A 24,503-nucleotide genomic window follows, 5' to 3' on the forward strand; every position below is an offset into this window, starting at 1 on the left:
AGTGGCCTTACCCTAAAAATTCAGTTTTCCCGTGGATATCCAGTGGTTTCAATGCCTGTGTGTATTTACTTTGGGACCTGAAAAGCACATCTGGAGACCCCAGATGTCTCCAGTAAAGCTGGGATTGTGTTGGTAGGTGTTGATTCTAATTACTGATATTTATTAGCAGAAGTGCTTGTGCCTACCTGGTCCAGTGGGTTTAATTGAAAAGGTTGTTTGCCTTGGGTTTGGCTCAAGGAAAGGGCTGTGTCGAAGTCAACATCTTTCTGTATTTGCCTAAAGCTGCACGTTGTTTCCTTGGAGAATGGTCTAATTAGGTAATTTTATTAAACACAAATAAATAATGGGATTTGAGGGTGTGGAAGAGCGAGGATTGTTCCCTGAGGTTTGAGGTTTCAGCTGATAAATGTGAAAAAATTCAGTGTAATTGCTCTGAAAGGCAGTGTGGTGCCAGGCATTGGAATGTAACAGGGCACATCCATAGCACTTTGGATCTGCTTTTCAGATCAAGTTCATTAAGACTGTTTTTCTTCCAAGAGATCAAAGGTAGGCTGCAAGTTAGCTTAGAAGTGGGTGACTTTAAAAATCTACTTCTAGGAGAAGGCTGAGCTGTGTTTAAAACAGAACTGGCCCAATCCCTGCATTTTCACAGCCCAGCTCAGGTCTGGTGTTTCCAGTGGGTTTTGTACCTTCACAAACGTGAGGGCAAGACCTGCCTGTTTTTACCATTTTAAACCTGGAATGACTGCAAATCCCTGGAGTACCCTGCTGTAAAATCTGGGCACCCTGGGGCAGAGCAAGGCCCAATAATTTATTTCATTCTTCTCCTTTTCAATGGTGAATCCCCCTGAAGTGAATTGTGTTGGGTCTGCTGGGGAGGCACCAGCACAAGCATCATTCCTGTTTCCAGGGGACAAACCACAACCAGGGGAGCCTCTAAAAGCATGATCTGGCCTTTAAGGAAAGCTCTAAAATGTTGGAAAATACATTGGTATAAGTAAAGAGGTTGGTTTTCAGCACTGGACCAGGAGGTCAGGCTGGATAATAACTGGAACAAAGAATGGCTGTTGGTAAAATGGCCTGGAAAAACAGGAACTGTACTGGGATTTGTAGGGGGAAACTGAAGTCTGGCCCACCTCACCTCTGCATTTAAAGCAAAGTAGTCAACCCTGATTCAAGTGAATAAGAGAGAAATCCACTGTGAATAAGGAAGAAATTAAGTAAGAGGTGAAGGAAGTAAGATTAAAGCTCATTCTTTCCATGACGGTCAGGTCTAATGTAATCAGGTCTATTCTGCAGTAAAATCTTTCCTGATTTTTACCTAAGAAAGAACAAATAATAAAAAGCTGGTACCCAGCTCCAGTCCAGACTGCAGTCAGCTTCACACGTGGGTATGCAGGAATAAACACTTCAAGAAAAAAAAAAAAAAACCAAACTCTTTTTTCCTCCAACTGGAAGCATCCACAAGCATTCCTGATAAATAGATGGAAATCTTGGGCAGTTTTGTACTGGTACTTAGCATTTAGAGTTTCCCATTCCTTGAATATAAAAATAATCAATGTTTGGGTTTAGGGAGCATGGGAAAAGAAGGGGAGAAGGGATAACTGGTCTGTGTCGAAGATGGGGTCTTTCCCTGCAAGTGCTGAGCAAGGGAGTTTTTCCTACTAATCCTTTTCTGACAACTGCAATGAATTTTTTTTCAGCTGGTTTCTTCTTTCCATTCCCCGCTTTACTGTCTGACTTTCCATAATCTTACTGCATAAATCTTATTGCATTTTGGAATTTTTTTCTTAACATTTGCAGTGCAAATAACAAATATTTAAACTTGTGTTGCATGGAAAAGTCAGTTTTATGAAACCTAAGGAAATGTGAATTGAAGTGCCTACAAATGTTTGTCAGTGGTATCGTCTCTTAGAGGCTAATTTTTAAAACACTTTGTTGGCACCTCCTCACAGCTGGATCATCACATCCAGGAGGTGTTGGTAAGGCCACACTAAATTCTGTTTAGCTCTGTATAATGAGTCATTCCCCTTACACTTGCACAGGGTGCCCAGAGAAGCTGTGGCTGCCCCATTCCTGGAAGCATCCAAGGCCAGGTTGGATGGGGCTTGGAGCAACCTGGGACAGTGGAAGGTGTCCCTGTCCATGGCAGGGTGTGGAAGAAGATGGATTTTAAGGTCCTTTCCAATCCCATTCCATGATTCTCTGATCTTTTACACACCTTTGTGTTGTGGGCTGGACCTCCGTTCTCACCTTGCTGCCTTTCAGGCACCCAAAGGTTTTAACTTCCTCAATCACATAACATTTCTAAGACTCAACAAAACACCGGAGGAATCACAGGAAATGCTTTTCCTTATGATTTTATACTTTCTAATCAGCAAAAGCATCCTGTGCAGATTTTCCTCTCCAGTAAGTCATCTATGATAGGACTTCAATGTGCGTGTGTAGGTAGACATTTACTGGGGCTTCAGTTCATCACTGTGCTTGTCTTGGATCAAGTTAAATATGGAATTAAGGTGTAATCTTAAGCACATCTAGTTCAGCTTTTAAAGGTAGGCTTTAAATTGGTTTTGTTGCCTTGGAGCCTAAACAGCCTGTGCTGTTGATGGGAGGTGCACAAATCGTGTGGCTTTCCCTTGCATCCAGCAGAATCTGCAAAGGCACAAAACAAAAAGATGAATTCTTGAGTCAGGAGAAGTGTTGAGTCAGGAGACCTTTAGTCTCATCATCTTGCTTGAGAATAAATCACGTCTGCGTTTCTTAACCTTCTTTTCTACATCAACCACCCACAGAAAGCTCATTCATCAAAAATGTCAATGGTTTCTCGGAAATTCCTTCACTTACACTTTGGGGTTTTTATTCCTCTGAGTAGCAGGTTGGGCTCTTTTCTCCCCACCAATGTTTTTTTGGGGGGGAGCGGTGGGGGAGTGAGGCGTGGGGTTGTTTGTTCGCTTGTTTTGGTTTTTGGTTTTGTTCCTTCATATTGTGACTGTTAATATTTAAGAAGAACATTTCATCCTCTGTGGGATCAGTATTGGATACACTACTGGATTTTAAATGACATCATTCTTTTCCCCCCACTCAATTGCCACTTTCAAAATACAGTGTAATGTGTTTGATCTTTTGCCACCTTATTTTTCTGCAGAAGATGGCTCAGCCTCTTCAGAGATGATGGCATCTGGGAAGGTGTGCTCAGTGCTCACTGCTCTGGCTCCTGCCTTTCCCTTAGGTCGAGGAAGGCAATCCTATGGGGGCAAACCTGGGGAGCTGAAAATAGTTGCTTTATTTACCAGAAACTCAAAGCCTCTCTGATGGTAAAGCAAATCTCTCCTCCCTTTTGCACTAATAATGCTTAGCACCAGCAGCAGAGATGCTGCTGGGAGCTTACAGCTTGTCTTTAATTAAGCCGACATAGAATTGAGGGGGGATATCCATGGCTGAGGAGCATGGCCTGATATCCAGGAGGTCTCGGGGCCTGTCCCCTGTGCTTGTGCTTGCCGTGCACTGTAGGAATTACTCTGCTCCACGAGGCTTCCACACAGCTAAAACCAGTGTTGGAAGGGCGCAAGAAAGATCCCTCCAGCTCCCTGGGTTTTTTCGCCTGCTTTTTTCCAATGCCTCATGCCCCTTTGTGGGGGCCAGCGAAGGCTCAGGGCAGCCGCGGTGCCGGTGCTCTCCAGGCTGAGGGGCTGCTGCTCTTAGGGAGTTTTTCACGCACTAAAATCACGTTTCCTCCCTGGCTCGTTGCCTCAAGCGCACCCCGAGCCCTCTCCAGGCAGCCGAGCACGGAGCTTCGCCAGCCGGGAACACCGTGTCCCGCCCGGGGCCCGGCAAGCGCCGGGTCTGGAGCCGGCACCGCCACAGGGCCCCGGCTCGGGGAGCGGCGGCTCTGCGGGCCCGGGGCAGCTGGAGAGGCACCGCATCCCTGGCCAAAAGCAGCTCTGAGGCTTCTGCGAGCTGCAAACCCCGTGTGGGACACTGCTGGGACAGCTCTGCCTTTTGCAACCTGTGTTTTATTCCTGGGCTCCTGCGAACGAGGAGTTTGCATTCGCCGGGGGCATTCTGGATTTCCCGCAGAAAGCAGCACCCTACCCCTCACCTCACCCTGGGCCAGCACTCGGGGGCAGCCCTGGCAACCCCTGGTTTGTGTCCAGTTTGTTCCCTCCTCAGGATGCGCCTTGTGGCACACGAGTGACCCACCAGCCCTTTATGACCTTGATGGACACAGCAACGATGCCAGCATGGGCTGCCGGTGCCAGTGGTCCATCATCTGCCCAAGGCAACCTCTGGCTTTTTCCTTTTAAGACTTTTTCTCCTTGATGTGGAGTGGAGTGGCTGTACATGAGGTCACACAGTTGTCTGCATCTGACCCTTGGCTTTAGTTACAAACTAGTCCTTTGGAAAGCCTCGGATAAATTAAACCAGACAATTGCAGCCCAACCCCAGCTGGTGAGCAGTTGGTTCACTTGGGCACTCAGGAGCCCCTGTCTGTGGCAGAACTCGACCCGAGTGTGAATCTCTCTGGGCAAAGGCTGCTGTTGGTGTCCCACCACTCATCCCCGACAGTCCCTGGCTCCCAAGCCTGGCTCTGCAATTTGACCCTCTGAGTTTCTCCTTGGTGGCACAGCCAAACTCCTGTCTCAAACACGTCTCTTCTGGCCCCTGGATCTCCCAGCAGGTTTTTGCTGCACCAGAGCCCCACTTTCTGCAGGGGTTGTAGAAGAAACAAGACAAGACAGGAGCCTGGGGCTGTTTGGGGGTGCTGCACCACCAGACACCGTGTGAGGGGTATTGGGTTGACCTGCTGTTGTTCATTGTTTTGCTCTGGGTGCTGCCCTCAGGCCTCTTGGAAGAGCTGCACAACCCAGCAGCAGCATTTCACCTCTCCCACTGCAGGTGCCTGGGATGGGAGCAAGGGAGGCTTGAGGGTGGTGTCCAGCTAAAGCTTTGAGCAGGGCACCTGTACTCCCCAGCCAAACACTGGACACCGCTACAAGCCCGAGAGCAGCAGCCCCAGGCTGCAGCTGCAAAGGGTGACACCAGAAAAGCAGCATCTGGCAAGCAGAGCTGGGTGATGCCCAAAATAACCCATCCCTTTGGGGTGCCTGCTGCAGAGCAGGGACCCCACCATGCCCTGGGAGCAATATAGCAGCCCTGTGCACACCCACACATTTCCATGGGCTGCTGAGAAACCCTACCCTGGCTCTGGCTCTGGGGGATGCTGCAGGAGGCAGATTTGTGCTCAGTGCTTGTACCCCCATCCTGCTTTTTCAGCAATTGCCTCCCACGGCCATGATCCAGCCCCGACGCCTTCCCGGGAAACCCTGCCAGCTCATAAACCACTTTTAATCTCTCAAGAAGGTCCTTTGTGCAGCCTTTTGTCAACAGGGCCTGTCCCATTGCTATAGCTACGGCCCCTTTACTGCCGGACACACCTGTTTGTTTTTCCAGCTCCTTTCTGTTGCCGTCAGATTTCTCTGCCACCTAAATAAAAATGCTGAGAAAAGCCCTGCCCTGGTCCTGCGCCCTCCTCGCCCTTCCCGATTAAGGAAACTCCTTGCTTCCCTGGGATCAGTTTTCTGCAGGCAGTGGGCTCAAAGCAGCCTGCTCAGCCAGGGACCCTTGGTATGGCTTTGTTTACTGGTTATTACCCTTAAAATTACGGTGTGGAGCAGGGCTGGGGATGATGGTGTTTGCAGCCAGGTCCCCAGGTGAAGCAGATTCCTTGGGAAGGGTCAGGAGTGGTGATGTCCCCATGGCCCCTTAGCAGAGATTTTGCAGATAAATCATGGGGTTTTCTCACTGAATGCTCCTCTCCTCATGCATAAAATTCCCCCAAATTACTGCTTTTTGAATATCAACCTCATGTGTCCACTTGGGCGGCTGGAAGTGCCCAGCCCCTGGGTTCAGCACAGCATGGAGAAAGGCTTTTCCCTTGTAGGACTCGGCTTTCCCTGGCACCTAGAGTCTTCCCAAGGGTTTGCGTTGCTTTTTAGAGACACTTAAAAAAGGAAAATATTCCGCATTCATGAGCTGTGGTTGTTGTGTTCTCAGAGAAAAACACCCAGAGATGGAAGCTATCCTGGGGAAGTTGCCCTTCACTTGCAAGGTGTTTCTCCTGCACCAGGTTTGGATGGCGATGAGTTTCAACAGCAATTCTATGAGCAGAGGGATTACTGTGACCTTTAAGGGGTGACTTAACCACAGGAGTCCTTGCTTTTGTCTTCCCATGTTTCATTTCTTCCCCTTCCAGATGTAGCTGAGGTTTGATCCCATCACTAAGGCCGTAGGATCCACTGTTTTTGCCTCCCTGCTCTGCTCCTGAGCACGGCTGATTCATGCTCTCCGCTGCCGCTGACTCACCGCTGCACCGGCATCACCGGGACGTCTCCGGGAAGCCTCTGCAGGCAGGCAGAGAAAGCCACCCCCGGGCTGCAAGGCTCAATCCCCCTGGGCCAGAGCCCCAGCGCTTCCTCCTGGCACCCAAAGTGATGCTGACAAAGAGCAGGGAGACACCTCGGGATGCACAACTCCAGCCAGGCACGGACACCTGATGGTCTTGGTGAAAAGGATGGGCTGGGGCAAGGAGCAGTTCCTAGGATGTGGCCCTACTTTGTGCAACAAAATATTTAAATGCGACCTCTTTATCCCACCCAAATGTTATTGCTCTTTATTGTCCTGCTGCTTTGGCATCGCTTCTAAATATTTAATGTGCTGGAAATTGTAGTTCTGATTAATGGGATGTATTTGGTGTGTGTTGTGTGGGTCATAGTCTTAAAAGGGAAAAAAAGATGACCTTTAATGCTCTTAATAAAACAAAGCTGGGATTGGCAACACCGCTAAGGCCTTGCACCTCATCTGCCCCTGTGCTGGGCAGCCCCCATGCACGCTCTGACCCCTGGCACCGTGTTCCAGCTGTCAGGTCTTGCCTGAAATTCAAGATGTAACATGACTCATGTCCCCAATTGCAGCTCTGTGGGGATGCACTGCTGCAGGTTTGCAGTGATGCTGCACATCTGGAGCACAGGCACATCTGGGCAGCTGCTCCGGGAGGGACGGAGCAGTGCTTGTGTGCACAAGGAGGAAGGGCAGGGGAACAGCTGGAGGATTTCAGGGATGTCCTGGCTGTCCCCCTGCCCACAGGCAGACAAAACCAAGCTGCTGTTGGGTGGAAAATGAGCTTTTTCAGGAGAAGTGGGTCACGGTCAGCTGGACATTCCTGTAGCCCAGAGGGCTGCAGGGAGCAGCGTGTGGCAGCAGCTGCCCTGCACACAGTCCCATTTGTCTTGGAGGAAAACAGCCAGTTTTGATATTTAGGATTTCCAGCAGTGGAAAATTCACCGCAGCCGCGTGTTGGGGAGCCAGGCGCTAATTGGCGGAACTTGTAGGAAGAGTGTCCCTCCAGCTCTTTTCCATTGGAAAATCCAAAAGCTTTCTCCAGCTGTTGATTTCTTGTAAAAACTAAAGCAAAACATGCTGGGTGGGGAAGTCGGGATTGGGGAAGGTCTTGAAAATGTTGGAGCAGCCCTTTTCACTCCGTCAGGACAAATATTTACATTTTTTTATTGTAAAGTTACTCTTGTTTGGAAATAATTTGTTTTATTTTGCACTCTGTTACCAGCTTTGACAAATCACAAAGAAAACAAAGTGACTTTGCAGAAATATGATGTTTTGGCTAAAGAAGAACAACTTTTTTCCCCCCTAATTTTTCCTGGGAGCATTGACATTTTGGGGCCTTTTCCAGCTTGGAAATTTCAGCGTGAGCTCTCGTCCCTGTTTCTCCAGCTGTACCATAGAAAAATTATTCTTGAAGGGTTAATAAATCTTATATTTTTTTTAATCCATCCTGCACTGCCTGGTTCTGGGGACTGGAGCCATCTGCAGCACTTCCTATCACTGTGCTCAAACCCACCCGGAGCATCTGCTGCTCCCACCAGTGGCACTGCTAGGATTGAGTAAATCAATTAGAAATCATTAACAAATGAGCACTGCAGGTCACACCTAGAGACCATGCAAATAGCATTTGAAAAGAAAATCTTCTCCTATGGCAAACCCACCTCTGGCTGGGTGAGCACAGGTGTGTTTTCTCCCTGTAACATCCCTCCAGGCATGTGCATCGCTCCAGGTGTTTTCCCTGCGCCGGAGGGGATGGAGCGGTGCTGGGAATACAACCACAGCTAACGGGGCCAGGGGAGGGCTGGGGTGTCACATCCCGGCCCATGGTGGGAGAAACAGATAAGAGGTGAGGGATGGGAGAGGTCCTGGGAAGGCTTCAGGCTCAGAAGTGTCTGTTAATCCACCATGTGGCATCATGTCATGGCCAAACCCAGTCTTACCTTGGGGTTTTCCTTTGGGATTACAGACGCACTGAAGCACTGCTGTCCCCATAGCTCTTCTGTGGGTTGCAGCAAGGTGGACACAAGCATTTTGCATCCCAAAGTTGGTGACACCACACGTGTCCCCAGGGCAGTAGCTCTAGGGTCACAATGCTTGTAATCCCTTTCCTTCCCAAATCTCCTTTGGCTCTTGCACGAACTCCTCCAACCCCAACCACTCTCCTGCTGCAGTCAGAGCCTGCTGCGATGCATCCCAGCACCCGTGGATGTGGAGAGGTTCCATCCCTTTCATCCTGCAGAGCTCTTCTCATCGGGAGCTTTGCTGCAGGGGTCTGGGGATGGGGGAGCTATGCCAGCCCCTCCTCAGCAGCATGAGCATCCCTGTTTTCAGGGATGTGCTTGGGAAGAGCTGATGCTGAGGTGCTGAGCCCATCCCACGGTGAGCAATGAGCACAGCTGGGAGTTCTGGCCGGGGAAACTGGTCCTGATGGCATCCCTGGCTCCCAGCTCATTCCTCACCCAGGGCTGGAGGGTTTGCATGGGGTGCAGGGGATGGACTGTGGGACAAACACCTCAGTATCCATGAGCTTTCTGCTGGAAACCTTCCCTTTTGGTGACACCACGCCCTGTGCAGCAGTGGGGAAAGTTAGTCCAGGCTTGCAGGTGTAGGGAGCTGGTTCAGGTGTGTCAACAGGGCTAAGATCTGCTTAGTCAGTCAGAATGGAAAAGGTCCAGTCCCTCCTTTAAAGCCCTCTGCAGGGAGCCCACAGCCCTGGTGATGTGCGATGTCCTGCCCACAGTGGGGTGTGCTGCATTTCTTGTGTGAGATCTTCCTCTGTTTCCAGCAGGTCCAGAACCGCCTCCCACCCTGCATCTCCTGCTTTCAGCTCTCCTGGTGAGCAGGTTTGCTGGACCCCTAGACCAGGCTTTCTGCTGTGTCCCCCTTGGGTGCTGTGAGACACCCTCTTGTCCTCGTCCCGTGGCATGGGCTGGGTACCAGTGCTTGAGACAGGATCATGGGCACCCTCTTCAGCACTGTTTTTTGGGATGCTCCAGGGAAGAGGCTCAGCAAAGCCCTGGGGAGGCTGGTGTGGGTCACTGCTGTGCCTTGGCAGTGCTGGAGGGTCTTGGCTCACACAGGGCTCTATGCTGCTGCCTGTTGCCTGTTCTCCTCTGGCACATCCTCTCACTCAATCACTTCCTTCCTCCCATCCCGTTTTTCCAGCGGTGCTTCTGTTGCTGTCTCCTGTCCCAGCAGCTGTTTTGTAGCACCGGCTATTTTGACTACTCAGTTAACTATTTATCCAGATGGAGCAGCTCCGGTGTCATGCGCCTGGCATGTTTTTTCCATATACAAATTCTGTGTCAGAGCGGAGGCGACAAATCCCAACTATCTCTGTGAGGTGTCCGGGGCGTGTTTGCTTTGGCCACATTCAGCATCCCCTGGTCCCAGCCCTCCTCCAGCCCCTTTTAGACCGGGTTTGGGGGTTTTGTCCTCCCTATCCCCTCTCTTTCCCTCATACAGGTCCCACCATTGGACTTCGCCCTGGCCCAGCTGCAATAAGGAGCTGGCTGCCTTTATTTTCCTAACACTTAATTTTAATCAAATGCAAATCCTGAACACTTTGGAAAGCTGGTGACCTGTGCAGATGTCAATTGCTCTGGCTGGGGATGCTGTTTGCTGCCCTGGGAAGGCCCTCTGTCCCTGCTGGGAGTGGTGGGGAGGGGTGGCCCCATGGCCATTCCTGGCTCTGCCCAACATCGAGGACACACAGAGTCTCCAGCCCCAGGAAGGGAGCTCAGGGAGGATTTTGTGACCTGTGCATCCCCCCAGGGCCCAAACGCTCACTGGGACTTTGAAGCTGGATCTCTGCAGCCACAATTAGGGCACAAACCCACTGCAGAGCTCAGCTCCCAAATATGCTGCTTTTCCTCCCATTTCTGTTGCTGCATGAGGACTCTTGGCTTCCAGCTGCCTTTTCCCCAGCAGGGTGGTGTGATCACCTCTGCAGCCCTCGTAGCTCCCCATCTCCACTAGGGATGAGAAGCAGCTTCATCTGAACACCTCCTGGAGCAAATTCCTCAGAGGGTTTTCACCTCCATCCAACTCTCCAGCTGGACTGAGGATTTCCCCAGGAGCCAAACCTGTGGCAGATCCCAGCAGAGCAGAGGGTGCCCTTACCCCTATGATCCCCTGGAACCTACCAGAGGCCAGGTTTGGCTGCTCAGCAGCATTTGCACTGAAAATCCCAACTTTGAAATGCAAAAAGTGATGTGATGGAAGCAGCTGCAGCAGGGAGTTTACAGCAAAGCCTAAATACTTATTTAGAAACATTGTGTTTTTCCTCTGCTCATGAATTCCATATTTATTTCCTTTGCTCCATCCTGGGCTGGGGGTGAGCAAAGGCTGCCTCAGCTTAGCCATACTGGAGGGGACCTTTCTCACCATCTTACAGCAAAACTAGCTGAAATTCAGAAAACCATTCCAAAACTTTCTCCTCCAACATTTCTTCTTCTTCCATCTCTTTTTTTTTGCAGAGAGCCTGAAGTTTCCAAGCGCACTTGTCGCTCAGTGCGTGAAAGGAAAGTTGGCAGCTCTCCGGCCTATTGTCATGGCCCCTTATGAAACTCAAGGATTTCAGCTACATTTCCTACCCGCTGACCTTATCGAGGTTCTGCATGTTTTTGGCATTTCTTCATGCACTTGCAGGGTGCAAAACACCGAAGGCACCAGGCACCTCACCCCGAGGTGCCTCCAGCCCCTTGTAGGGATGCGTTGCCAGTGTGAAGGTATTTTAAGGAAGATAAATGACTCCCAGCACAATTTATTTAGTAAATTCCCTGTTGTTCTGTTCATGAGTTGTCAGCCAAGGTTTGCTGAGGGGCTCAAGCTTACTTGCAGCTGATGGTTGGTTTCTGAAGGCTTTGCAGCAGCACCTTGGGGTGCATCACAGTATCCTGGGACCTCAAATATCCCATCTTGTCCACAGAGCTGGGATTCATGGCAAGAACGTGTCCATGTGGTGATGTAAGAGTGAAATCAGGTCAGAAATGTTTATTTTCAGTCTGTGCTGGTTGCAGGACACGCTGCCACCCTTGGTTGCTGCCAGCTGAACGCTGGGGGCTGTGCCCAGAGCAGGAGGGACCAGCCCTGCAGTGTTTCTGCAGAACACAAGTGCACCCTTGGCCAGCAGCCACCGAGCAGCAGCACGAGGGTGTTGGGCTTCCTCAAGCCGCCTGGCCATGGAGATAAGCACCAGAGCAGGAAGTGTCTCACTCCATGCTGGGATGGAGGAGCTTTGGCTTGGGCTGGGAGCTGAAGGGCAGCACCTGAGTCCCTCAGCAGTGGTGGGGACATCCCTGGGGTGTGTTTCCTTCTTTCCTTTGAGATCCCCCACTGGGAACAGTCCCAGTGTGGCTGTGGTGGGATTAGAGGGTGCAGGAGGCAGCAGGAGGTGGGGCAGCACCTGCCAACATCCCCGTTCTGCAGCCATGTAACCATCCTGGCTGTGACCACTCAGGTAACACAAGCATTGTAGCACGAGTACTCCAGGGTCGGGTCCACACTCACCCCAGCAAGGCAAGTTGGAGGTGATAAGGGGGAATGAGTTTAAACTGGAAAAGGAGATATTTAGATTGGATATTAGGAATAAATTCTTCTCTGTGAGGGTGGGGAGGCCCCGGCACAGAGTGCCCAAAGAAGCTGTGGCTGCCCCTGGATCCCTGGAAGTGTCCAAGGCCAGGCTGGATGGGACTTGGAGCAGCCTGGGATAGTGGAAGGTGTCCCCGCACTTGGAAGGGAGAGTTGGAATGAGATGATCTTTAAGGTGCATTCCAACCCAAATCATTCCATGCCTGTATGACGTCTCCTCATTTCCCAGGGGAATGGAGCATCGCTCTGACCAGACACAGAAACAAGGACATCTCCATATGCTTGACACCCACAGCATCACTGTGAGAGCCAACCTGCCTGCGGAAAGAGAGATTTTTGCGTGCTGTGCACCAGTATTCAGGGATCTCCGAAATGTGGGGCACAGAAAACCCCTTTGCCCCAGTGATTGTGCCAGAGAAGGATGCTGCAGGACATGTTGGGAGCTGCAGCCAGCACGGCCACTGAGGTTTGTGGTGGGCTGTGCTTTGCCAACGGCAATCAGTAAACAGCCCTGCCCGTGGTGCAAAAGGAGGGTTCCAATCCAGATCCAAAAAAGCAAATCGACCCAAAGTTATCTTCACAAACCAAGCCTAGAAATGCAGGAAGAATTCCTGCACCCTCTGCCAATAGCGTCTGCCCTCCTCCTTGCCAGGGATAATTGCTCCATCTACCAGCAAGCTGCTCCTGGCAGTGCTTGGCTGGGACATGGTGTCCCCGGGACCGGCTGCTTCCCTGGGGCTGTGAGTGCTGGCACAGCCACCAGGTGTTTGCTGCCTGCTGTGTCCTGGGATTTACCTTTGGAGCAGGGCAGGCAGGGAGTGGGATCAGTCGCTGGGGCTGGAGGCTGCTGGAGGGTTTGCAAAACAACAGCTCTTGCTAAGAGACCCTGATATTTTATAGAATCCTAGAATCCCGGGCTGGAAGGAACCTTAAGGATCATCTGGTCCAACCTTTCTTGGCAAATGCACAGTCTAGACGAGATGGCCCAGCACCACATCCAGCCAAATCTTAAGAGCCCAATGTTGGGGAAACCACCACTTCCCTGGGGAAATTATTCCAATGGCTGATTGTTCTCATTGTGAAAAATTTTCCTCTTGTTTCCAACTGGAATCTCCCCAGGAATAACTTGTACCCGGTGCAGGGTGTGATTTTTTCCTAAAGGGTTCTTGCACACAAGCTTTTCCTGGAGGGAGGAAAAAAAAGTAATCAGAATAAAAAGAAAATAATTGGAGTAATAAAGTGGGGGTGCACATAGGGCTGAGCATCAGCAAGCCCAGCATGTCCTCCAACAGCAGCTCTGGTTTTTTTAATGCAGTGAATGTGGGAGAGAGCAATGGTTTGGCTCAGCACGGCCAGAATGATTCCAGTTGTGCCTGGGGTTGGGTCCGTGGTGAGCTCGAGGAGAGGGACCTGACTCAACCAGTCACTAGCAAATCATTTAGGAGTTTTATTTCTTTATTGGTGATTAATGGCAGTGTTTCGTTTCTAATGGAAGGAAATAGGGAGGAAATGGTTTCTTGCCTTCATTTGTCAGGGATTTGTTTAAAAGGGCGCTCATGTTCCCTGGAAATAGGTCAGGGTTGTGTATTTCCAGGGATGAGAAGCTGGTTAGGCTGAGGCTGGATGTCAGATGATGGATGATGGAGCACCCCAGGCTTTCCTGTGCGAGGCCTTTCCCCTCTCCCTCCCCATCCCTGTCCCCTCGGCCCCACGCCAGGGACACCCTGTGTCCTGCTGCTGCTGGATGGAGCGAGAGGCTTGGAAGTTCCCAGCTGAAGCAGCCTCTGGCTGCACAGCAGATCAGCAATTCATTAGGTGGAAATGAATTTTCCTGGTGTGTCCCTGCAGCAGGGCTCTGCTGCAGGCAGCATGGGGTGTGCAAGGAGGGTGCATCAGCCCTGGGAGCTGTGTGCCTCCCTGAGGGGTTTTGGAGTGGGTAGTCCTAGAATCATAGATTCCCAGACTTATGAAGGCTGGAAAAGCCCTCTGAGATCATGGAGTCCAACTGTTCCCCCTGCACTGCCAAGGCTGCCACTGACCCATGTTCCCAAGTGCCACATCTACAATCTTTTAAATCCCTCCAGGGTTGGTGACTCCACCACTGCCCTGGGCAGCCTGTGCCAGGGCTGGACAACCCAGTGGCTGAAGATATTTTCCCTAACATCCAACTTAAACCTCCCCTGGCACAACTTGAGGCCCTTTTCTCTTGTCCTGTCCCTGTTCCCTGGGAGCAGAGCCTGACCCCGCGTTGGCTGCTCCCTCCTGTCAGGGAGTTGTGGGGAGTGAGAAGGTCCCCCCTGGAACCTCCTTTTCTCCCTCAGCTGCTCCTCATCAGACTTGCGCTCCAGACTTTTCCCCAGCTCCACTGCCCTTCTTGGGCACACAAATGCATTGGGCACAGAGCTTTCAAAAGAAAAACCTTGGTTTTGAGTGGAGTGAACTCAGGGAGTTTTCAGGAACTCCCCCTGAAAAACAGGGACTAGGAGGCAACACTGGGCCAGCTGCATGGGCAGAAGATGGCAAAGCCACTGTCCTGTGTCCTTGCTGCTGCCAGGGCAGAAAAGCTGAGATGGAGTCACTGCCACAGGAACTTGTGCATGGCCTTGTGCCCTGTCTTGTGTGTCAGCCGCGTGGTGAGATGCAGTGGGAAGGTGTAGAAGGGTTTAACAGGGCTTTGCCCCTCATTGCTGTCCCAGCATTGTGGCCAGTGTGACACTGAGGGAGAGTTTCAGAGGTAAATAAGAATGTCTGGTGTTCTATAAATGCCAATTTCTGGTCAGTTTGTGCACTGAGGTTGAGATGTTTCCATGAGTTCAGAGCTCAGGGCTGAGCAAACCCAGGGCATTGGGTCACTCGAGGTGACTCTTGCCACCATCCCAAGCCCCAGAGCGGACACACTTTGATGTCCTGGAGACCTACAGGAGCCAAAAGTGTTACTGATCATCTGAGCCATTTAAAAAATTCATTTGTGCTCTGAAGGGACTCAACCTTTGGAAAAGTTACTCATGTTCCTCTTCAGCTGAAATAACACCATTCCTGGTGGCTGTCCTTCCCCAGCCTAGCCCGGGGCTCTCAGCCTGGCCAGGCAGTCGGAGCATGAAAATCCTAGCAACAATGACATTGTTTTCTATATTTGCATCTCTTAAGGCTGAGCAGAAGCGATGACACACCGTGGAGCTGGCAGTGGAGCCGGGATTGATGCCATCTGCAGAGAGCCGCCTCCACACCAGCTTCAAATCAAATTTTCTGAACTGTTTGGTTTGTGCTTCCCCAGGGCCAGCATTCAGGGTGCTCGTGGTGGGCACCACAGTGCCTGGCCAGGAGCCCGGGGTGGCCCCAGATGCAGGGGGTGCTCCTTGCATCTCTCTGGGCATGGATGCAGAGACGTCACATCTCGTCCCTTTCCTTGGCACACGTTGTGCACACAGGCTCCTTCCAGACATCCCGCCCTCCCCATGAACAGTTCCAGCAGCAAATGTTCTTGTGATTTTTTTTGATTTGATTTGATTTTTTAAAAAATCTTTTTATCCTAGGCTGTTTCTGATGTAGGAGACAAGGGCTCAGCTCTGCTGCATCTTCAGGAGATGCAGCTGCGTGGCTTGCAAACCCTCTTAGTCTTTATGCACCTGGGGATTCTTGTATTTTAAATGTTGATTTGGCTCTTTTAGTTTGCTTAAAGTGCACTTGGGGACTCATGAGCTTGTGTGATCAGGTTGGCTGAGGGGAGAGAGCTTCTGGCTTCACAGGGAAGCTGGAAAACAGGCACGTGTCATTTCACAGGGTGGGAGGAAGGAAGCCAAGTCCTACAGTTGCATCCCACCAGTACCAGGAGATGCCCTGCGTGGTCCTTCCTCCAGAGCTGTGAATTTAGACCTTAAAGAAAAATTCAACCAAACCTTGCTTTTAAAGAAATGCTGGATTCTAAATATATGCATCCTGGGGTTTACATTTGGAGAGCACTTGCTGCATGTCTACAGCTTGAAACTTGGAGTGTAAAAATAGCATAAAAGCCAAGATTGGCATGAGAGACTCCAGGAGAAGAGGCAGGCACAGCACACGCCAACTCACATGAAACCACTCGTCCCCCACACAGGGGACAGGGTGCAGCCCCAAAATGCTGTGGGGCTGCAGGTGCCACGAGGATCCTGCACTGGGGGCTGCAGACAAGGGGACAGAAACAGCAAAAACCAGCTGGGAGTGGGGAATGAAGCAGTGAGAGGGGAGGTTGGGGTCAGCTCTGTTTAATCTCTGGGGTTGTGCTCAGTCACTGCAGCACCACTGGCACAAGGTGAGCCTGAAAATTGCTGCCTGATCCCTGCTGCCAGGAAGGGAAGCTGGGCCAGCCAAGGGAGGATTTCCCTACCTCTAGTAGGGCTGCTTGTACTTAGTGCATGGTGCAGATACTAAAAATAATCCATGTGGACCAAAACCATGCTGGCCCCGGTGGCCCTCGAGCAGGCAGCCCTATATCAAGCCAGCCCCAAAGGAGCCCATTTTCCTTTGACAGTGTCTTTTCTCATACCCCAATGCAGGACCAATGCTGGTCCCCACTGGACTGCTTTTCCTGCCATTCCTCTTCACAGCTTTGTCCAGGAATACGAGAAGTGGCTTTTGGAGATGAGTTATCCCGAGGGGCTCTTCTTTCTCCCTTGAGCTGTGGGGTTTATTTTCCTCCACGTGCCTGGACCTGCTGAGCCCAGCACAGGCATGGGTTTACGGGCAGCATTTCCCATGGCCACTACTGGAATTAGAGGCTATCCCCTGGCACCAGCACTCTAGCCCAGTGACATTCTAAACACCGTTGTGTTTGGCTTTCCCACCCCACCACGTCCTGTGCCCAGCAGCAGAGCTGCTCAGCAGCCTCAGTCCCCTGGTGATTTGGGGTTGAGTGGGAGCAGTGGCATCCCGGGGCGATGGAGAAGGTGTTGTTGGCAGTGGGTGTCTCTGCCACCCAGGCCAAGTGTGGGAGAAAGCCGCTGGCTCTGTTTGGATTGGCAGTGGCCGCTGGGCCCCCGGGTGCCGGGATCCATCCTCGCTGCCGGCGCCTGTGAGGGGACCTTTTCCGCTCCCGCGGTGAGGGCAGGAGCCAGGAGAAGCCTCCGCGTCCATGCCAGGGCTGAGTCACCCTGGTCGTGAGGAAAGGAGTGTGTGTGGGGGGGAATTAAACAGTCAATCATGCTTTCAGCAAGCCTGAAATCATCTGTGATATTTTTATTTCCAGATTCCCGGCTTCAATTTTTGTGGGAAGGTTGTTCCTGACGTCCCGACCGCAGTGACGCCATGCCGAGGGCAGCCCCGGTGTGCTGGTGCCAGGGCTGGTGAGCGAAGCCTGGCTCCATCCCATCCATCCCAGAGCTCTCCTCACCCCTGCCCCACAAGCTGGGGACTGGGGGCAAATTTCAGCTGAGAATGTGCTTTTCAGCCCCTTGATCACCATGGGGAAGGTGGACACATCTTCTCCTTGGCTGCCAGCTCTTCCCTTTCATCCATGCATGGCTCAGGAGTTGTGGCACCTCAGAGGCCCCTGGGAGCCACCTGCCATGGCATGGAATGGTGTGCAAGCAAGAACATTTCCTCTGGGAAAACCTGGGAATAGAAGGAGCCCACTGGGATGGAGCAGCCGGACAAGCCTCTGCACTTAGGTGAGGAGAGCGAAGCGAGCCGTGCCTTTATAAAAAAACATATGAAATAAATAAAGGCAAGTAGCTGGCCCTTGGTTTCAGAAGGATGAGATGTGGCACTTCCCCCTAGAGAAGCTGTGGCTGCCCCATCCCTGGAGGTGTCCATGGCCAGGTTTGATGGGGTTTGGAGCAATTTGGCCTAGTGGAAGGTGTCCCTGCCCGTGGCACGGGGGTTGGAATCAGACAGCCTTTAAGGTCCCTTCTAACCCAAACCATTCCATGGTTCTCTGATCTCAGGAATGTGTTTTCTCCCAAAGCCTCAGTCCCCAGAGCAATGTAAAGAGGAGAATTTCAAAAGGTTGGTTTTTCTAGGTTGTTTTCTTTATTTTTGCCTACTTTATCCCTGGTTTCTGGCCGCAGGCACAGCCTGAACCCGCTTGGCCCAAGCCCAGCAAGAACAACTAAAGCAACTTGATTTGGAGGGATGCTCAGGAGTGATGTCTGGAGCCGGGAAACCATCACCAATTCCTCAAGCTGGAAGGAAAAAATGGTGGAAAAAAGGCTTTACATCTCCCACAAAAGCCTTGGTGTGAACAGCCGTCAGCAATTCCAGGCTCAGAATCCAAACCGAAACCAACTGAGCAATCACACACATTTTTTTCCTTGTGGAGCCAAAAGCTGTTCCTGTCAGGCTATATATTTGCTCTCTGATTAATATAGGAGATTTTTTTTCCAGGGAAGAGAAATGGAGAATCTGACAGCAGCATGTGAAGTATCTGGCAAAGGACTTCTTTTATGTTGCGTGTAGGTAGCACTCGATATATTTACGAGCTATAAATAGCCCCACACTTATATACCTCCCTCCACATATTGTTTCCACTTCTTTTGCAGACTACCTGCAAAACACAGACACCCTCTGAAGCTGTAAGTACAGTCATTACACTGACTGACAGCCCATCCTCCAAGGTTTTGATGCAAAACACCTTTGTGTTTTCTGGGTAATGGCGCAGGGATGTGGCCTCTGTGTTTTGGGTATCAATGCACCCAGGGGAATAAAGTGTCTTGGAGCTGTAGCAGTGTGTTGGATAATTCATGGCAAATTTTCAGATGGTTGAGAATTTTGCTTGGTGTGGGTGTCAAATTGGGGTGGTGGTGACTTGGCTTCTCCTTTCAAGATGAAAAATACAGTAAAAAAATTTGGTAAAGGGAGCTACAATGAATAAAACCTTTCCTTTTGGTCCCTCCAACCCAAACAGTCCCATGATTTTTATCTTCTGGGATTCCTCCCCTTCTTATATAGAGCTATGGGAAAAAACGAGAAGAAATCCCTTTTTTTTCCTTAAGAAGTGTTGGAACAAAATCCTGGGACTTTTGGAATAAAAAATGCTGCTGCTTTTATTTTTCCCTGCTTCTTCCAGCTCGATTCCTCAGTCAAACCAGTCCCTTTTACACCCAGTTGTATTTTTTTGGCTACAAACACATCTGTACAGTCACTGCCGTGTTTTCCCAATTCTCTGCCTGAACCATGCATCCTGACACTGCACAGCAATGTGCTGGGTTGCCTTTTTTGTCTCTCGAGGGCTTCCCTGCCCCGAAGCCAAGGGCTTGTGGAGGTTTATCTGGTTTCCCTTTGTTCAGCGCTCATGAAGGAGAAAGAGGAAGGAAAGGCGCTGCTGCCCGCCTGCTGCTCTGTTAAAAATAGCAGGGCCAGGGCTCCCAGCCTCGCTGAAGGTCACTTCCCTGAGCCCCACTGCTGCAAATATGTCACAAATGACCTGTTTGGGCACATTTCTGAGGGTTCGGGGGCAGCAAAGAGCCTGGAGGAAGGCAGGATGCTCATTGCCCAGCTCGGCTCCAGGCTGTGCGTGGAGTTAATTTTCCATCCTAGTGACACATCCAGGGTGCTCTCCTGGGTGTCAGGGTGTGACAGCCCTGGTGGGATCTCTGCAGCTGGAGAGATGAAGCTGGAACATCCGGACTCCCTTTCTCCCACGCTGGCTGGTGCCCAGGGCCTGGCCCCCCAGTGGCTTTTCATTTCTGTTTTTAATATTTAAAAAATATTTTTCAAATTACTTTTTAAATTTTTGTTTTTAAAATCTTGTTATTTTAATTATTCCTTAAAAATATTTTTAAGTTTGATTTTTAAATTAAGTATTTTTAAATTTTACTTATTTATTATTATTATGCTGTGCAGGTCAGCTACTGGCTGGGGTCAGGGCAGCCCCAGGTCTCAGCAGGGTGACCCTGGTGACTTGCAGGGGAACAGGAGACAGGTGCAGGGCAGGGGACAAGCTCCAGTCCTGTCCTCAGCGTGCCTCAGTGTGGGCAGCCAATCTCCTAGGAAACTGCAGGGAGGACTCATGCAGTCAGAACCCCTCTGTTTCCCCTTTTCCCACTCTTCAGTCTTAAAAAGAAATTACGTGGTAAAAAACCAGCTCATTATCCCATGCAGCGTGCTGGGTGCTGATGTCCCCTTGGATTCCAAAGCTCCGTGCTGGGATGAGCACCCTCCTGCCAGCCCCAGGGCACCCACCCTCCATGGGCCAGGATGAGGAGGGATGAGGCTGGTTTGCACCCCTGTTTATATCCCCACATCCTGTGGGCATTTTTGGCTTCCAAGCCACTGTGATGTTTGTCCCCTGACAATGGACACAAGCAGTCGGAGGGGGCCAGTTCCTGGTGCAGTGATATCCTGCAATTCCTGCTTGGCAGGGGAGAGGAAAGTGCTGAGGATATGAAAGAGAGAGGCAAAGCCTGGTGATGCTGGTCCAGGGCCATGCAAGTCTCCAACCCTCACCCTCCCCTTGGTGAACATCACATCTCCATGGAGAGCAGGAATTGTTCCTTCTGCCTGGTGAAAACCAGACCTTTTTCCACTTTTGGCTTCTGCTTTTGCTAGAAGGAAACATGGAGTGAAATTTTGCCCACAGGGAGAGGGCTGAATTAAACACCTCAACCATCAGCCCAGCCCCAGGTATGTGAGGGATTCCTGGTGCTGCCCAGGAGCCTCCTGTTGTATTATTTGTTTTCTCTGTTTCCTTAACTCCAGCAAAATCCCAGGAATGACACACCACAAAGGCACATTTTTTTCCAGGATGCATTTCGCATCAGGAAAAAACCCATTTGAGTGTCAGAGGGAGGGTCATGGTGTTCCCCCTTTAATGGATATTAATGTATTTTCCTGCCTTTGAAAGGAACTGGAATACAGTTAAAAAAAAATAATAATGGGCCAATACAGGTCTGGATTCATAAACAGAGGCTCCTAAGTGTGCTGCTGGGGGAAAATGCCAGGGAATTTGGAAACACCGCAGGATCCAAGCTCAAATCTAGTTTGGGCAACCATTCCAGACATGCCCCAGATGGGGCATTGCACTTGGGAAAGCTCCACTTCCAGCTTAGCTGTGGACAGGGCCATGGAAGAAAACCCCAAAACATGTGCTTTAGAGCTGCCGCTGTAAAAGTCTGACACTTTACTGAATCCTATTTTTCAGAGCCATTTGCAGTGGGATCAGAGCTGGGAAACAGGGTGACTGCTCTGTTTTCATGCAGCCATGGCCTCCCACAGAAAATCCTTGTCCAGACAGACTGTTCCTCCTCGTTTTCCCTAGATGTAACATCCTGCCTGCCTCAAAATCCTGTGCTGGCCAGGTGTACCCAGGATGTCCATCTCTCTCATCCATGGCCCCAGGTGGGCTCTGCAGAGCTGGGATTGCTGCAGCCCTGTGCTGCAAATCCACATCATCCCCTGCATCCTGCTGGGATGCATGGCAGGCCTGGTGCTTCCCTGCCACCTTCAGTGGGTGTGTTTGTGCTCCAAGAAGCCAAATCCCGCTGGTAACCACACTCCCACAGCACCTTAAGGTGCACAGGGCAGCACAGGATGCACAGCCACGGGAATATATTTCCAGGAAGGGTGGGAGCACCGAGCTCCAGTCCTGGGCATCGTGGTGGTGAGGATTGATGTCTGAGCCCTCAGGGAGCAGGACAGACCCAGAGCTGCTGCAAGTCCTAGCTGGGGGATTAGAAATAAACCCCTAAGCCTGGCTCTGAAAGGTCACCTGGTGTGTAACATTTAGAAAAGCCTCAAACTGTTATTCAAAGGAGTATTATTTTCTTTACTCCATAGGAAAAGCAAATATCTAAGCTGCCGTGGAAAAAAAAAAGCCGTTCCTGATTCTCCCTTGTGGATGGGCATTTGCTGTCTGTGAACCGGGGTATGCAGTGAGAGGAAGCCTGGAGCAGGACAAATGGCAGTGGCACTGTCACCTCTAATTAGTTAATACCCCTGTGTGTGACAGCCCTGGGGCCAGGGGAGAGAGTTGGAGCTCTGTTTGGGGTGGTTAACCCTGAATTCGCTCTTCTTGGGCTCTCGGCTCCTCTCCTGCGGGTGTGCAGCTGTGGTGAGCTCAGGGGGTGGCAATGAGACCCCTGGAAAGATGCGAAATGCCCATCCGAGGGCTGGCTGCTGCATCTGCCGCCCACTTCTAACGCCCTCTGGATTACGATGAACTTGACCTGAGCGAGGTGGGGAGATGTGGACGCTAAACCACGTTGGCGCAGAAACAAAGAGGATGAAATAGTCAGCTAAAAGCCCTGTACTTTCCCCTCAATTGCCGCTGACAGTCCTTAAACCCGCGGCGTGCCTGCGCTCGGGCTCCGCTAGCGCCTGCTGCCCATCGCTGCCTCGCATGCCGAGCCGAGCCGGAGCCTGGCGCTGGTTCCCAGCACACAGGCTGCTCTCTCAGCCTTTCCAGCGAACATAATTTTTTCCCCATCTCAGAGGAACAAAGTGGAGACAAAAGATTCATCTTCCATGGATTGTAAAATCCTTGGAGTGAGGAGCGTGGCGTCGGTTCAGCGTCGCTGGCAGCCTCTCTGCTGGCTCCGACAGACTCTGGGGCGGCTCCAGCCATCCCACTCCCCTCACCCCCAGCCAGGGAGCAGAGCAGTGCAAATCCACAGCTTTGGGGAGAATTACTCCTGATTTCCTTTTGTAGAAGCAAGATTAAAATCAGAACTGCCTGTAGACTTCCATGTCTTGTTCAGCGCTCAGTCAGCCCTGGCTGGGTCCTGCTCTTCCTCCCACACTGCGGCCACGGCAAAAAAAAAACTCCTCCGTAGCCTGGGAGGTGTAAAACCCATTCCTTTCTTCTTTTTATGGCTCTCTTAAGTGTGTACCTCCAAAAGTTATTATCCAGGGGGAAGCCAAGATAAATAAGGAGGTTTGCGCTTTGTTTCAGGGCTGACCTGCTACAGAAGGGAATCCCCCAAACTCGAGGGACTGCCAGGGATGGAGCCCAGCTCCCTCCACAGCCCGGGATGTCTGCTTGCAATGTTGAGTGTGTTTTCAGTCCATTTTCCCTCACTGACTAATTTACCACTTCCGGTCGCTAATGGTTTTTATGGATTGCTTAATTATAGGTGGGGGGGATGGCGCTGTCTTGTTACCAGGGCTGCCAGATGTTCCCTTTGTAACTCCCACCTCAATCACTCCCAGCCATGTCAAACTTGAACCTTTGCAGCAGGGACATCACCTTCGTGCTCTTTTCCAGTACAAGGACTGGCATCATCCGATGAAACTGGGAGAAGAAGGAACAACACCCTGCACTTGACCTAGTGGTAGGGACTCACGTGTGGGGTGGGACACTGCTGGGCTGGAGGAACTGCCAGTGTGGGAGAATGTGACAAAAGGGTCAGGAGACGCTGGGGAGAGCAATGAGGGTCTCCAGGTGGTACATGCACAGTCACACAGCTTGAGCTGTCTGTGTTTTGTCTCTGTTCTCGATCTGTACAATGAGCATTAAACCAGACCCTCACCTTCTCTTGTGCAGGTGAGGGAGTTTGTGGAGTAGGACCTCGCCAAATCACACCCAGGAGGACACCAAGAACCCTCTTTCCAAAAGCCTTGCTCTAAGAGCAGCATGTTTGCTGTGAAATAGGCTAACAAGGCCTGAGCAGCTGCCTATCATGGGCTCCCACATGGGTTGCAGGCTGGGGGGGTGAGGGGTCCTGTCCCATCCCTGCCACAGCAGCTGCTTTGAGGGCAGCTCCCAAGTGTTGGGGATGATCTATTGCATCAGGTCCTCTGTGCCCCTGGCCAGGAGCACATTATGAGTTAATATTTTCACATCACATCAATTCTTCCCAGGCACCTGGTGGAAATCTCTCTAAGGAGGACAGGCTGAGGGAACTGGGCCCATTCAGCCCCAAGAAGAGATGACTGAGAGGAGACCTCATCCATGTCTGTCACTATCTGAACGGAGGATGTCAAGAAGATGGACCAGGATCTTCCCAGTGGTGCCAAAAAATAGGACAAGAGGCAATGGGCAGAAATTAATGCCCAGGAAGTTCTACCTCAACATGAAGAAGAACTTCTTTCATGTACAGTGACCAAGCACTGAACTATCTGCCCAGAGAGGGTGTGGAGTTTCCCTCACTGGAGATATTCCAGAACCCTGTGGACACACTCTGTGCCATTTGCTCTGGGATGACCCCGCTGGAGCAGGAAGGCTGGACCAGATGAGCTACTGCAGTCTTTTCCAGCCTGATCCATCCTGGAATTCTGGAACTACTCAGCCCCATGAGCCAGGGAGCCCTGGGGCAGCCTCTTGCCAAGGGCAGCACTATTGCCTGGAGGGCTCAGCAGCAGAAACAGCACTTTTCGTCCCAAAACACTCATGAGAGGCAGATGAATACAATGACAGAGCTTGAAGCAGGGCCAGCTCGCAGGGCTGGGAGCTCTGCATCTTGCAGGAGGGCCTGTGGCATGCCGGGCTGAGCTCTGGAGCACCCTCTGCCTCCCACGCCTCAGCTGCGGTGAACCGAAAAACTGAGTTTATCAAACTCGAAAACTGAACCTGCATTTCTTCATGACCTCCACTCCAGTGGGAGCCA

The sequence above is a fragment of the Coloeus monedula genome, assembly GCF_965178545.1.
Source record: "Coloeus monedula genome assembly, chromosome: 20".
Lineage (NCBI taxonomy): Eukaryota > Metazoa > Chordata > Aves > Passeriformes > Corvidae > Coloeus > Coloeus monedula.